Source organism: Phalacrocorax carbo, chromosome 20 (assembly GCF_963921805.1).
Source record: "Phalacrocorax carbo chromosome 20, bPhaCar2.1, whole genome shotgun sequence".
NCBI classification, from domain to species: Eukaryota; Metazoa; Chordata; class Aves; order Suliformes; family Phalacrocoracidae; genus Phalacrocorax; species Phalacrocorax carbo.
In genome coordinates this window covers 5,924,371-5,939,025 of record NC_087532.1, presented here as the reverse complement: position 1 = coordinate 5,939,025, position 14,655 = coordinate 5,924,371, and the positions used below count along the sequence as shown (strand labels likewise).

The window sequence follows — 14,655 nt, the reverse complement described above, 5'->3', positions numbered from 1 at the left end:
AAGAGACAGTGATGAGAGTAGAATTTAACTGAGTGGACATTTTGCTTAAAGTCTGAGCTGCGGAGTCCTATGATTAGGTGAGATTTTTTTTTTTACTTGCATGAGTCAAATGCAAGTTCTGACATCAATAGTCTCCAAAAGAAGTCCGAAATTCTATCACTGTAAAGGCTCTGAAGTCAATTCAGTACAAAGTAATCCAATGTATTCGTTCATTTTTAGATCTCATTATTATAAAAGCCTGATGCATGAGTTTTTTGCTTATTTGATTCTGGTAATAACAAAATAAAATGGTGAGAAATCAGCTTCTAACCTGGTGCTCTCATTCTGTCCCTTCCTTCATCCTCTCTGTCTAAACAAGGAGTCCAGAATTAACTTTAGTTATCACTAAATTCTTTCAGAGGCCTTGAAGATGCTGATCAGTGTGTCCTCCATTTTGTGCCAGGCCACAGGACATCTGTAACAGAAAGGCAAAAATCCCTTTTCTTCCCTGCTGCTGCCCTAGGTAGAACAGTTAGTTGGTGAATTACTCTGGGTGAGGAAGAGCCTGCAGGAGATCAGTGTGTTTCACAAGGAACCACTAAGTCACGGAGGCCTTCTCTTGGTCCAATACCAGCACAGACTCTTGCTCCTTAGGGGCCTGCCTACCCTATGCAAATACTATTGTCAGGTTTCATCTGTTAATTATGAATATTTCTGTGGGTGAAGCTGTTGCTCTTCTACCATTCTTAGGGAGCCTGCACTGAGTCAGTGTCTGCTAAAATCCATCACTGCTTTTCTGCTGTCTTCTGTGGACTTCTGCTTAGCCTAGCAAAAAATTCTGTCCTGTTATATCTGCCCAACCAGCTGGAAGTGCTGGCAAGTCAAGAAGGGCTTATCAGTAAGAGCAGGAAGAAGCCAAATCCTTTCTTGCTTTGTGCCATCTAAACATCAGGCATCTGATGGATAAACACTCCACTGTTTTGACTGGGTAGAGTTTTGCACTGTCTTAGCTTGGGTGTAAATGTGAAGTTTAGGGGAAGGAATTGGGTGGTCTGGAATTGGGTGAACTGGGAAGAAGCCCATGTCCACCTGCAGAACATCTCTGGCATCAGAATGAACCTAGGCATCATCCGGGAGTAGTCTGAGATGCAGTGAATATGGACCTAATGATACCACAGGAGCATGTTGCTGGAGACCCTGTCAGCACTCTCATGCTTTACAACTATATCTGACCCCTCCCAGGGATGGAGGGTGAGTTTCTGGTTTACATTAGCCCAGATGAGATGCAGTGTTGACAGGACTCAGCAAGGTTTGCAGTGGAGTTTTGTTAGCTGGCCACCCCAAACAGTAACAGAGCCAGGCATGGGAGAGTGTTGCCAACTGGGTACCTTATAAAGCAGGCTGAGGGTTCAGCTTCTCAGATGATGGAGCAGAATCTCTTCCTCCCCCTTTCCCTGATACTTCAATGATCATAGCCCACAAAACCAAAATAGCTGTCAAAGAACAAGCTGGATTTCATTTTGCTGCTGGTGGTGTTTGCATGGTGTTTCATTCCCCAGTGTGAAGGGCAGAAAGTCCCAATTTTGTTGTCTCAGTCCCAAAAGGAATGACTTTATAGGCATACGAGTCACAGAAATTCCTATTTGCAACAGAGAATACTGTCTGAGTGCATCAGTGAGACAGTAGTAAGCGCTGCAGACTTGTAAAGACCATCTTCTTGCTGGAAGGTGCAGTGGGACAGGGGAGGGTGGTCTCTGAAAACGTGCATTTCATGTTCGTTCTTCACCCTGCAGAAACCTTGATAAGGATTAACCCAGAAGGTAAGCAAGTTTCTCCAGCCTGGATCTATTTGACTTCTTGTTAAGTCACAGATGAAAATGGAAATAGGGGATGTTTCTGAAATTAGAGTCTTTCGGGCCTGGGGAGGAACAGGGTCTGAAGTTGAGAAGATTAAATAATCTGCAAAACAGTGTACTAAAGAGAGAGAAAATGTTATACTTGTCTGAAGAAAATGAAAATTGGCTCCTCAGTGGGGCACTTTCCAACCAGTTTGCATAACCCTTGCTTGGAAACTAAACAGAATTGACCAACTTGTGATTTATGACAACTTCCTTTGTCATGTGCTCTGGTCTGTTTGCACCATTGCCATGGCAGCAAAGGAACTATTTATTCGCCCAGCTACCTCGCCACATTCTGGCCTTCCATTGGAGACAAAGGGGGACCTGATTCAAAATGGCAAGGAAAGCTACTTAGCTCTCAAGAAATTGGAGGTCAAAGGTAATCTTTTCCTATTCTTCTGCCTCTTGCACATTATCCTTTCATACAGAGAAGGAAAAGCCATGCAGAATCACTCTTTATATTTAGAAATCTGTGTTTATCTGAGGGTCTTAAGGGCTTCATAAAGCACAACTTCACACTGTTGTTTATCCATAGATACCGTACAAAAGTATAAAGTCATGGACTTGCTCTGAAGAATTCACAGTCTAAAAACCAAATTTTAGTATCTATTAATATGAGGTGTCAGTAATCACAGTTACATTAAAAGTCCTTATGCTAGAATACGGGTTTCTTACTAAATTGGCACGGTAGCCTACCGTGCCTGTTTGGACAAGGACCATGGCAATGTTTAATTGGACCCTTCATGCTCAACCTAGTATTGAGATGTTCCTAACAGCTTTCCTGAAGGTCCTTGTCTCCTTCATAGTAGTAAGGGAAACTTAAGGCTTTCCATTGCTTTTTCATGCCCCTATTCCACCCTCATAGTTGTGCCCCCAGAACATTTGTGGGACTACTGGGTAGGCAATTCAGTCATCTAAGCTAAAGTAAACCCATTTTGGGGAAAAGGGTTATTTCTGATGAGTCTATTGATGCGGTTTCCTGTGTGGTCTCACAGCAGTGTTTTGGCAAAACTGAGGCAGCAGTAGAAGGCATTTGATGAGTTATGTGAACATTGTGTTGTGGACACAATATCTTCGGTAAAACTGCATTCTTCATGTCAGCAAGCTGTAGACAGTGTATCTGAAGTAGCCCATGATAACTCAGAATAAGTCAGAGAGCAGAACGAGCAACTGGATAGTGAGATAGGAATCCTGTAAAAAAAATCAAAAGGGCCAAAGCTAGATTTTCTAGAATGGGCAAGTAAATTAATGTATCTGGCATATTGGTTCTATTTATGTGCGTGATTATCTAATTAGTGTATAAATGCATCTTCTCGATGTGTTCCAGCCAGTGGATAAGGGTTAGAGATTCTGTGTCTAGTGTTGTGTTGCAATGGGTTGATTATGAAACAATTATCTGAACAGAGATAGATATATATATATAGTGTGAGGTCCTGAGGTCCTGCTGTTCTTAGAGGCTAGATAGATGCCTCCTAAGAGTTTTGCTGAGAATTCAAGCCCCCTTTTTGTCAAATGTAAACTATACATTTAGTATAAAGCAGTATGTGGATGTTTAGTAAAGGGTCGGTGTATAGGGTACAACTGCTTCCAGATGAGATCACAGCAGGTCTGGCAAAAACCCAAGTGTTTCCCCTTCTAAGTGTGTTGTTTTGTTTTGCTGCTACTTTTATAAATGCAGTAAGCTTTGATAGCAGTATTGGTAGTGTTTACTCCAGGACTAACATATTCCTGGCTAGGTAACATCAATGTATATTTGCTCAGGATGTAAATCTTGACCTTCTGTAGACCCCTTCCAAACTTTCCCTTTCTCTCTTCTCCCCTCTCCCTGCAAAAAGTACCCACACACAGTGCTCTTAACAGGACTGTGGATCATGCTTTCTGGATCCATAATCCTATCCTGCTCATTGTTTGCTTGGAACTGCATAGATCTTCTGTTTTAATCTCTTCACATAAAAGCTGTGGTGAAAGTTTCTGGGTTTCTCTGGCCCATGTGGTCTGAGCATGATGGATTTTCTGTTTATGCACAGCCAGCCACTGTTAATTTAGCAACACAAACTCAAGAGGGTGAGGAAGGGTATGAGAAGTTGGAACTGATTTTAAGGGAGTAGATGGAGTGAGCTGCAAAGCCAGGGAGTGTTCATTCTCCAGAACAAGGGGTCTCTTCCTTTTCGTAAATATGGGATTGAAGAAAGACCAAGAAAGCTGTGACATGCTAAACACTGACTGAAATTCAGGACTAGCTCTTGAGTCCCTGTATACAAACACACAATGGCTAGTATGTGATAAAAGTGGGGTTTGCATATGTTCAGGAGCTTCAAGTCTGTTTGAGGCTTCATCTGTCTTCAGAAACCTCATTCATCTGAAATAATAGCTTTTATTCAGTGGCTCTCATATCATCCTTTGGAGTCAAACTCTTGCGTGGCTGTACTGAATTTACTTACATGATCAGGCCTTTTACTATGGTTCTTGACTGTTGGCATAAAGCCTTTGGGATCAAAATGGAACAAGCCTTCCTTCCCAGCAGTGGTCCATGTTCTCACATGAGGCAAAAACTGCTGTTCAAACACTGATGATGAAATACCTGGGTTTTCCCTTCCATAATGTACTAACACCACAAATAGATTACTAGGAACAACAATTTCAGAGCAAATGGCTCTGTGGTTCCCAGCAGTTATTGCAGGCATGGATTTTAGAGTGGAATGCGTTAACTCAGGGATTCTCAACTGTTTTTGACGTGCAGCCAGTGTGCTGGGATAATGGTGTCAAAAAGCAAGCTGAGTTGGGATGCTCCTTGAAATAGGCAGAGCAGGCGTCCTTGGGGAAGAGTTGACGATGAGGTCAGATAATTCACTCTTCATGTTAATTCTTCTCTTTTGAGCCAAGGAACAAGTCTGTTAAAATGTTTGCCCAATACTTTGGGGCCAGCATTTATAATTATACTTATTCTAATACATATCCATACACTTGGTGACTCACTGATGCAAATCTGTTTGACTACTTCCAGAAGGTTTTGCAGCAGAGGGTGGCAGAGGAGGAGACAATCTCTGGGTTTGAGCCCAAGGGTGAGATTTCTGCTCCTTTACATATCCTTGCAAGTGTGATGGGCTTCAGTGGGGAGTCTGGATTTTGCTTTTGGTTTAGCTACGGCTCTTCAGCGAGACCTGACCGAAGTTCTTCACTGAGACAATGTAATTGGGACATAAATGAATTCCAGTCAGTTCAGGAAACACATCCTTTCAGTTCCTGAAAACATGCTATTATTAATTAACGAGCACAAATACTAAGGGGGCTGCACGCCTTTCGTTCGTTGGTCTCAGACTTGTGTCTCTCCATTCGTCTCTTCTTGCTAAATTTTTCAGTGTTTTTAACATCAGACTGATGTTACGTATAATTACCAACTTTGCACCAAAATTATATTTGACATGGCTTGTGTGGGAAATTAGAGCATTTCAGAGACTACAAATTCACCTGGGAAGATGAGCCAGGCAAGACAAGGCAGTGCAGAGTGGAAGTAATTTGAATATTACATGTGCCCTCCTGAAAATGCCAAAATCATTTAAATTGCTAGAAAGGATATTTTCCCTAATTAGCTGTGTGTGCTGGAGGGTTCATAATAATGCACTGGATGTGGAAGAATGGACTGGCAGAATAGAGGCTGCCTGTGTACCGCAGGGGGCAGTGAAGATCTGGCGGTAGGAAGAGTCCCCCCCTTTCCTGTCTGAAAGCCTAAAGATATTTATCATCCCTGCAGCTGTTTACAATGATACCTCTCTTTTTAAATGTATAGAGAATGTGCCCAGTTACCTGGTCACCCATGGTGTCAGCCACTGAGGGAACCCAAGAGTGTGCTAGCTGGGAGTGTGCTCCAAACCCAGATCCTTTGCTATTTGCTGTCTCAGGAGGATCTAACTGCCTTAGCTCTGCTCCACCCTCAGGCATCACTGTGCTGCTCTCTGACACTTCTTCAGCTTCACAGGGTCCCACAAATACAGTCTCCATTCCCCTCACTTTGCTCTTTACTCCCTGGGGCCCTGCTGGTATGTTCTCACTTCCTTCCACAATTACAGTGATAGCCCCAGTTAGGCCAAGCCAAGACTGTCTTTTTTTTTTTTTTTCTCTCTAAATTACCCTGATGACTGTAGACATTCTGGGGAGATGTATGCAGGGAGAGCAAGAGGCGGACACACTCTCACGGATCTTCTCTCTTCCTGACATCGATTGTTTAAGCACTAAACCATTCGCTGACTCTTGTGACTCTAAATGATGTGGGGCTTTTTCGAGGTTTTCCTCCCCACAGCTATAGAAACCGCACTGGAGCGCTAGTCTCTCTAATGTGAGGGCTTCCACCTGTGACTGTGGAGTGAGGCTGCTGCTGGTTTCATCTCCTTTTCTGCCATCACTGTTCCTGTGGTTTCTGCTTAGTTACATATTCATTTTTATAATGCAATTATCATCTTGTGGGATAAAGGAGGGGAAGACACCCTAATTAGCTGCTTAAAGCACTTTAAGACTGCATGTGTCCATGTCTTTAAAGGAGACAGGACTGCAGAAGGGATGCTGTTGCACTGTGCTGCACATTTCCAGTGTTGAGCATTGCAGGTAACAGGATTGTACCCGCATTGTCTGATCCACTGCCATGGCAGCGATTTCTCATTTAACTGTCACAAGGTCTGGATCCCTGTTGCTTCCTTGCACCACGAGGTATCATTTGCACCCTAGCAAAGTGAATGTAAATCATTGCCCTGTTGTGCAAGCAGCGAGTTTTGGCTTGGGAGCTTTTCAGAACTGCTTTATATGGAATGAATAACACGAATTTCAAGACAGGGTAGAAATGGGCTTTAAACTTTCCCACACCCATTTTCCTGTCAGGGATCCTGAAGCGCTGTAGTCCAAGTTCAGAGGTACAGAGACATCTTATTCCCAAGGAAATTGGAACTAGGTGCCTACATTCCCCTGGGGATCTAGCTCTTAACTGCATGGAGAGGCTGCTTGTAACAGCAAGGAGGAACATAAATATTGGCCAAGGATGCCAAAGCTAACACCTGCTTTTTGGGAAACTGCCCTGGCATCTTTAGTGTCCACAGAGTGGCTGAGCCCTGTGGTTAAGGTTTCAGCATGGTCCTTGGCTTGCTTCCCTTAGAAAGATGAAGAGCTGAGTTGATTTGAGAACATTACTCCTGGATAGTTCATTGATTCCTTCACTTGCTTTTTGAGGACTGAAGACAGGAGTGATGCTTGTCATCTTCCAAAGCACATGTGCCCCAATTTGTCAATATCACAAGCCAGTAGCCTTTTCCAGGTGATAACTTTCTTGGAGATTCAGTACTCAGGCTCAGGATCGTTGCAGTTCCATGTGCCCAGTGGTGATGGCTTTGCTCAGGAATGATGAAAGATGATGTGCCTGGACAGGAAGGGAGGTGGCTTCAGGAAAACTGCGAAGCATTGTTTTGTTTTAAATGCTGATTGTTTTGTGTAAGTTGGGCAACAGTTTACTATTCTTGCTGTACAGGAGAAGAGGGAAGTGGATGAGTAATGCACTCTGATGAATGACTTTCCTTTGCTCGTAACGCGATAGTTACACCCTCTGTCAGATCCATTTTCATACAGTCAATGTCCTTGATATTACCTTATGCTGTCTTCCATATTCCTTTAATGGAACTTCATTTGCAGCTTCAGGGTTTCAGGATTCCTTGGAGGGTTCCAGACTTTGGCATGTGGTCTGGAAGCCGTCACTGGCCATCCAACTGCTGTCTGCAGGACAGTAGGGAAGGTATACATCACTGGCATTCATGCCCCAGCTGTTGTACCAAAGCTGCCGCTAAGGACAGCAGATAATGCCCTCCAGGTAGATTCTATAATTATTTCCCTATATTAGGTAGCATTTCCTCTAGCTTGTTTGCTACAAGGAAGAATCCACTGTACAAAGAGCATTGGGAGATGGCATGCACTTACTTTGGCCACCTTGTGCTAGCAGAGCTGCCCCTACCACCCAAGCAGATTCTCCATGTTTTCTTCCAGCACCTCTCCTCTCCAGCGTGATTTCCGTAGTCTCTTTTCTTGGCACTAGATGGTGCCAAGAACCCTCGTGCAGTTGCAATGAGTATGAGGCCTTTACTTGCTTTGTACCTCAATGAGAAGATGTCTCTGGCTTGGTACGCAGGCTTTTCAGGAACTGTTTCCCCCAGGGGCTGTTTCCCAGATCTGCCTCTCAATCAAGGAAGAGATTTATGAAGTGGAAAGATGTCACAGAAACGAGCTGGCATGAGGGGAGGGAGAGGAAGATTATCTTCTGGGCCATGTGTTTTGGGCAAAATTTTCACAAGCTGTGCAATTAATATTTTTTTTCTGTGAGATTTCCTTTTTTCTTTCTGTTTTTCTTTAACCAGTATGATTTTATTGAGAGGAAGGAGACTGCAAGGGCTATCCAAACAGGTGCACAATGAGCTCTTCTCTGCACAGCTCTGTGCCCTCCAGGCCTGACCTGAAGCAGCTTCGCATAAAGCAGTCCTGTCCAGCAACACGGCTGCTTACTTAGTTCCATCAGTGTATCTTTGCTCTGATTTACCATCCTAAGTTCTCTTCCAAGCAGCGAATTCTAGCATGCATGCAATTATTTTCATTTTAGGAACTAGTATCCTCTAAGACTACCTGAAATCAGCAAATTCCATACACCTGTGCTTGTATAAAAGATAAACACACTGCTGAGTCCCACTAATCCTGATCATCTCCAGAGTCCTCTTTTTAGGAAAGATATTCTTATTTATTTTGGTGAAGCAGTTAAACATTGTAGCTAATCGCGGGTGCTGAGAAGTGAAGTAACTAACACAGCTGGGGAGGAAACCCAGTTTTAGATGTTAACTCCTCTCCAATTCTTGAGAGCAAGTCCTCCAGAACTGTAGAACTCCTTAATGCATCTATTTCTGTTGCATATCACTTCCTTAAGGGATTTCTAAACTTTGCGAATAATTCCTGGCTCCTGGAGCAGACCCTTGTTTTCCAGATCATTTGAAATGAGCAAACAGAGCAAGTTTGATTTCTTGGGTTTTTTTAACACCTGTTTTTGCTTTGAGAGATGTATACATAGTAGTTTACTGTGACGGGCAGTTAAAAAGCCAGATCATTGCGTTCCCCCTTCCTATTTTTCCTAATCTTGTTCCACTCCTGAACTTGCTTGTCTTTTCTCTATTTTCTGCCTATCTCATTTCTTACCTGCCTCCTCCAAGCCCACTGGCCAATTTGCATCCCTTATCTTCTTTCCCTGTCCTCCAAATGACTCCCCATTCAGGCCACCAGCAGTCACATCCTCTCGACATCATCCCATCAGCAAACAGTGGCTGTGCCATGTTAGCGTGCAGAGGTTGTGACAAAAGCAGTACAACCACATAGGGAGACAGGGGGATCGAGTACCCCCTGAGGCCTTCAGAGAATCACAGGGAATGAGAGGGAAAAGCTGGGTTTTTTGAAAGAGGAGGATCCAGTTATTGCTGAAATATTTAAAGGGGATATTTTCTGTATTTAAAATCCCTTTCATTCCCCCAAGTATTCCCCTTGCAATGCTGCTTCATTGCATCTCACCTGCACTTTCCACTGTTACTCACCTGGTGTTCTTTGCATTCCAGTCTTTAGTGACTGCTCTCAGAAGCAGGTGTGGCTCTAGAAACTTCCCAAGAGAAAAGGAGTTCCCTCTTCCCAGTGAGCAGATAGTGTTGGAACCAGGCAGTGGAAGGTGGGGCCAGCTGTGCAGTTTGCATGGTGGAGGAGACCAAGCAGTGGCAGGACTTAGCCCTGCCAGTGAAGCTGTGGGGATGGGAAGTGAGGCAGCAAGAGTGTAGCTAACAGGAGGTAGGAAAGAAACCCACTGAATAGGGGGCAGTCTCTGCTGGAAGCTGACCCTAAGATATAAGCCCTGTGAGTAGGCGGATACCTGAAGGAAATGGTAAGACTAATGCAAACACCCAACATGCAGGAGAAGGAATTTGACAAGTGGAGTTTGTGGAAGGGAGGGTCCTTCCTGCAGCAGCACCCCTCCTTCCCCCCAGTAGTCCCATCAAGCAAGACAGGTGGCACTTGCATTGCTTGCTCCTGTGCCAGGCAGCTGTTATGAAGTTTTAAAATATTATTATAAAAAAATATATGTTTATTTATATTATGGCAGTGACAAGAGATGCTGGATTTAGACTCTGAGGTTAAGGTGTGCTGTGCAGAGACTGAGAGCACTAACTCTAAAAAAGCAGAAGTCAACATAGATAAGGCAAGCATGACAGAAAAGTAATGGTTGAAAAGGGAACGATGGAAAACATAAGTGACTCCTTATTTCTGCTTTTTTCGTCTCTCTCTCCCCCCCTACCCTTTCACTCCTAAAAAGTGCACAAATGTTCAAAACCCATTTTCTTTACTACTCATTCAAAAGTATGGGTTTATTTCCCTAAATATCATCCCTTCTTTAGAGTTGGAGTAAATTCCCACCCAACCTAAAAACTGACCCCATGATTTCTTCGAACGAGCTTCCACAGGCACCTTGTAATGAGAACAGTGGTAAACTGCTGAGGAGTCCTTTGTGGTACCCTGTTCCATCAGCTGCTCTAATACCTTTTTGATTATCTCAGTGGACACAGATATAAATGCTGCGCCTTGGATCCCTCACTTGCAAGCTATCTCCATATTTTTTTTGCATTTTCTTTTTAAAATAAAAATGACTGCTGATGTTTATGCCCCTGTAATACATTATGTATTATTTTGTTTTAAGCGCTGCTTTTTGCATCCTGACAGTAACAATAAAATGTGAGTATGGGATTCCTAATACAGACAGACTAATGTTTCCACTGCTAGCCTTCCCTATCTCTTCTTTTTTTCTTTCTGCTCTCTAAGCACTTTTCTAAAGGCTCCTTTTATATTCCTAATAAAATTAGAGCAAAATACATCGATTTACTGGAAAAGAGGGTTTGGTTTTTTCCTTGGTGATAGCACTTTCTTCACACACACACACCCCCCTTAAAAATGCTGGTGAATGTTCCATGTCAAAGACCTCCAATTTCTTCTTGGGGTTTTCTTATCAGTTCCCTGATGAATGATTTTTTTTCCTCCCCTTGGCTCTGCTTGAGAATACTCTGCTTGTTGCCCCCACTACAGACCATTTTGTCTATGCTGATGTTCTGAGGTAATTATCTTTCATTAATGCATTTTAGTCATATCTCCAAATACCAGTAAATGGCTGGTCTGCACATATTGGGAACTGATCTGGATGGGACCTTTTTACTCCTTTTCCATCTATAGATTGCACAATCCATATCCTGATGTCTAGTGCCCATTTTAGTGTAATGGATCCCCCCTTGCCCCGTTCCTCCTGTTGCCTCTTAAACCAAGTTGAGCCAGCTGTAAATTATCAGATCAAACTCGATGGTGGTGTTACACTGATGTAGATTATCTGACCTGAGATATTAGTCCTGTTGTGGTCACACTGCTGAAACCCATGTTTGTAAGTTGTGCATTGTGTTCTTTATCTCCCATTGAGATTTGGGTTGATCCTTTCTTTTTGAGCACTCTTACAGCAGCCTGCATGTAGTTACAATAAGGGGAGGGAACGATCGAAGCCCATTGAGTTTGTTCATACTCTGTACCACTGGAAAGCTTTCAGAACCCGTCACTGTGCTTTGGGGATTTTAAATTTCCGAGATATTCACTTAGTTATGGAATAGGCTAAAATCTGTCATGCTGATTTAATGAGAGAGTAGGGGAGGGAGGAGACACAGACACACAAAAAAAAGCAATTTTCCTTGTAACAGTTGTGTTAAAATATTGATACAGATGCATAGTGGAAAAACTTAACGAGTTGTTAGTGTTAGAAATAATGCCAGCATTAGACATCTCTTGTGTGCAGAGTTTCCAATATGGTGTTCAGCATTTCAGGGAAGGAGATCTCGTGAGAAATGTGGAATTGCTGTACCTGGGCCAGGCCAGTGACACTCTGCCCTGGTGTCCTCTCCCAAGGCATCTAAACTGTCCTGTCCTTAACCACAGAAGGTAGCACTGATGGAAGCCCTAGTGCAGTTAAGACCTCACTATTTTTACAAAAGCTTAGAGTAAGTTTGGCTGCTGAATGTTCCTGAGTGCCCTTTATACTTACCAAGGGTATATTTTTGAGTTCAGGAACAAGATCTTGTGGTTAAGGCAGTATATTGGCACATGCGCTTTCCAGTCTTGATTCCAAACTCTGTTGCAAGATTCATGACCTTGGGCACATCACTTGTTCTGTGCATTGCACTTATAAACTGCATTTTTTTCCTTTTTCTCCAGTCTTGCAAACATGATTGAAAGGGAGACATCTGTCTTGTTCATTTTTGCTGTTTTCAGTACTGTGATTCCCTGATTTTGATCAAGGCTTCAGCTTCTGACATCCAGGTGCTATTGCTGCTTGGGCTCCTTGTCAAACTGAGAGGTCCTGAACCTTTCAGATTATAAGATTTCTACAGGGCTATGTGGTTCCCGGAATCCTACAGCTTCACTTTGGGTTTAACGAAGAGATAATACAGTGTGGATGCATGTGGTAATACGGACTTCACCAAGTGACCCAAGAAGTCTTTTCCAATGCTGTCCCCTACTCTTGGACTCTTCCACTAGTTCTTACTCATGGAAAAGTCACTGAATTAATCCATTCTGCAGAGTATAAACCAAGTCAAACTGGGTATGCTGGGCTCTGTTAATGCAGACCTCTATCCATCAGAGACTCAGCTGAGACCACTAAATCTGAGCATTCCTTTTAAGATGAAAATGAGAAAGGAATTAATTTTAATGAGTGATGTTTTTGCTGCTGCTTGCCCTGTCGCATGCGGCCTCTGCGTATGCAGTGTGATCTGCCATCATGTCAGTGCTCCATGATCAAACCCCTTCCAAGTGGGGATACTTTAGACGGGTTTCTGTGTCAATTCCAGTCCCTGAAGAATGGTGCCAATCCATTAAGAGCCTGGCAGGCTGTACTGGGAAATGCTAGCATGAGCAGAGAAGAGAGAGGCAAGCCTCAGAATAAGGAGGGAGGAAAGATTAATCTGAGCAGAAATTCTGCATCTGAAAAGGACTTCCAGGGATGTATTGTCTTCAGCTTATACTTTGCAGAATGCTGTTCAACTTGCTGAGGGGTTTACCAAGAAGACTTCCTAACAGAAGAGATTTTCCTTAGGACTGCAGCACCATTCCTGTATTGTACAGTTTGCTTGGCATCCTGGCTTTTGCTTGCCAACCCCTGATATGTTAGAGACCTGAGAAAACTATGAGTATGTTGGGCTGTCCTCTTTCACAATCTGCTCCAAATGAAATGCTTGAGCTCTCTTAAGTACTAACCCTTTGAATATCTGGCCCTTGGTATTACTGAAAGCAGTATGGCTTTGCATTGGATTCAGTAAATATTGGTTCCTGTTCATGGTTGGAAATTAAAGAGAAAAATGAATTATGTTTCTCTTTGATCAAACTATTTTTCTTCCTGTATCAGTCTCTACAGAGAGCAAAGACTCGGAAGAGCCTGCTACCATGGTATCTATTACTGCCTCTGGTAGGCTTCTGACAATCAACTGGACTGGACTGAGAGCTACCAAAATTGTGTTGTCTTATTTTAGCTGAAGTAGTCTGACATTCGTAGGTATATGGCTCCCAAACAGAAAGGATAGCCCTGTCCATTGGGGGTGATGCCAGGATAAGGAGTGTTTTATACTAAAGGAGGAAAGTGGGGTGAGTGTCTCCTCCTGTGGGCTGCATAATATTTTGAACCAAGGCTGGACTCAAAGGAGGATGCACAATACAGGATGTGGAAGGTGCAGTCCAGATTCCTGTCAATAAAAAATAAATCTTCAAAACTCTTCTCACATTTGAAATGAATTGGTGGGGGAAGGAAGGGCAGTAGCTTTTAATATACATCACTTATCTGTAGATAGATCTGCACAAACCCTTCCACTGTGTCCCCTTATGTCAAGGCTTTAGTTTGAATTATTCCTCTTCCCCTCCCTGTTACCAAAAGGATTCTATCCTCCACAGCTGAAATCTTTGATCATTTAAGCAGGAGGGAGTGATAGGTCCATCAAAAACCTACCAGGCCTCCACAGGTGGCAATGGTGATAGCACAGCAACGTCTGAATTGAAAGGACAAGGAGTCAGTGAAGCAGGGGGACTGGCTGCAGTGCTACCATTAAATGATCATGGGTAAATGAGTGTCACCAAGTGCCAAGCTTTTGAAAACTGCCTTTCTTTCCTGGGGAAGTTCCAACTTGATTACTGAGCGTCCTGCTTGAGATATGAACACCTTAGAAAGGAAACATGCAAAATATAGGAAATAATTTTTTTTGAGAGGATAAAGGGGGATGATATCTAGCCAGTTTCCTCATCTTCACTTCATTTTGAGTGAAAACTGCTTGAGGTACCCACCATATTGCACATTGCTTATGAATAGAGACGCCCAACCTGTTTCCATTCTCTTTGCTGGCATTACATTTATGAAGGGAAGTGGGGCATCCTTTTCTACCAGACCTACCAGCCGATCTGAGAACAATGTACCATCTTCTGTATGAGAATACTTCTGACTAGCATAGCTTTCTGGGACCCCAATGCGACTGATCCAGTGCTGCTGAATAGGACAGGAGTTGTGGGTTCTTGGTGGAGACTAATATATTTGGTTCCTTTCTGGCTGGGACCCTGGCTACACCCTGTGCTCATGGGCTGTTCTCTTTTTGCCAGCTTCTCCTCAGAGCACCAGAGTGCCCCCACAAACCACATGCCCAGTGCACTCCATTCAGGT

At 43.3% G+C, this 14,655-nt stretch overlaps 1 long non-coding RNA gene across 1 annotated transcript in view; it reads left to right on the top strand.

The window, feature by feature from the left end:
* Positions 1–13,397, top strand: part of LOC135316612 (uncharacterized) — a 32,142-nt gene extending 18,745 nt beyond the window's left edge. Inside the window, exon 5 of the long non-coding RNA XR_010375873.1 lies at positions 12,171–13,397. This is a non-coding gene — a long non-coding RNA (uncharacterized LOC135316612). The remainder of the gene's footprint in view (positions 1–12,170) is intronic.
* Positions 13,398–14,655: the final 1,258 nt, after the last annotated feature.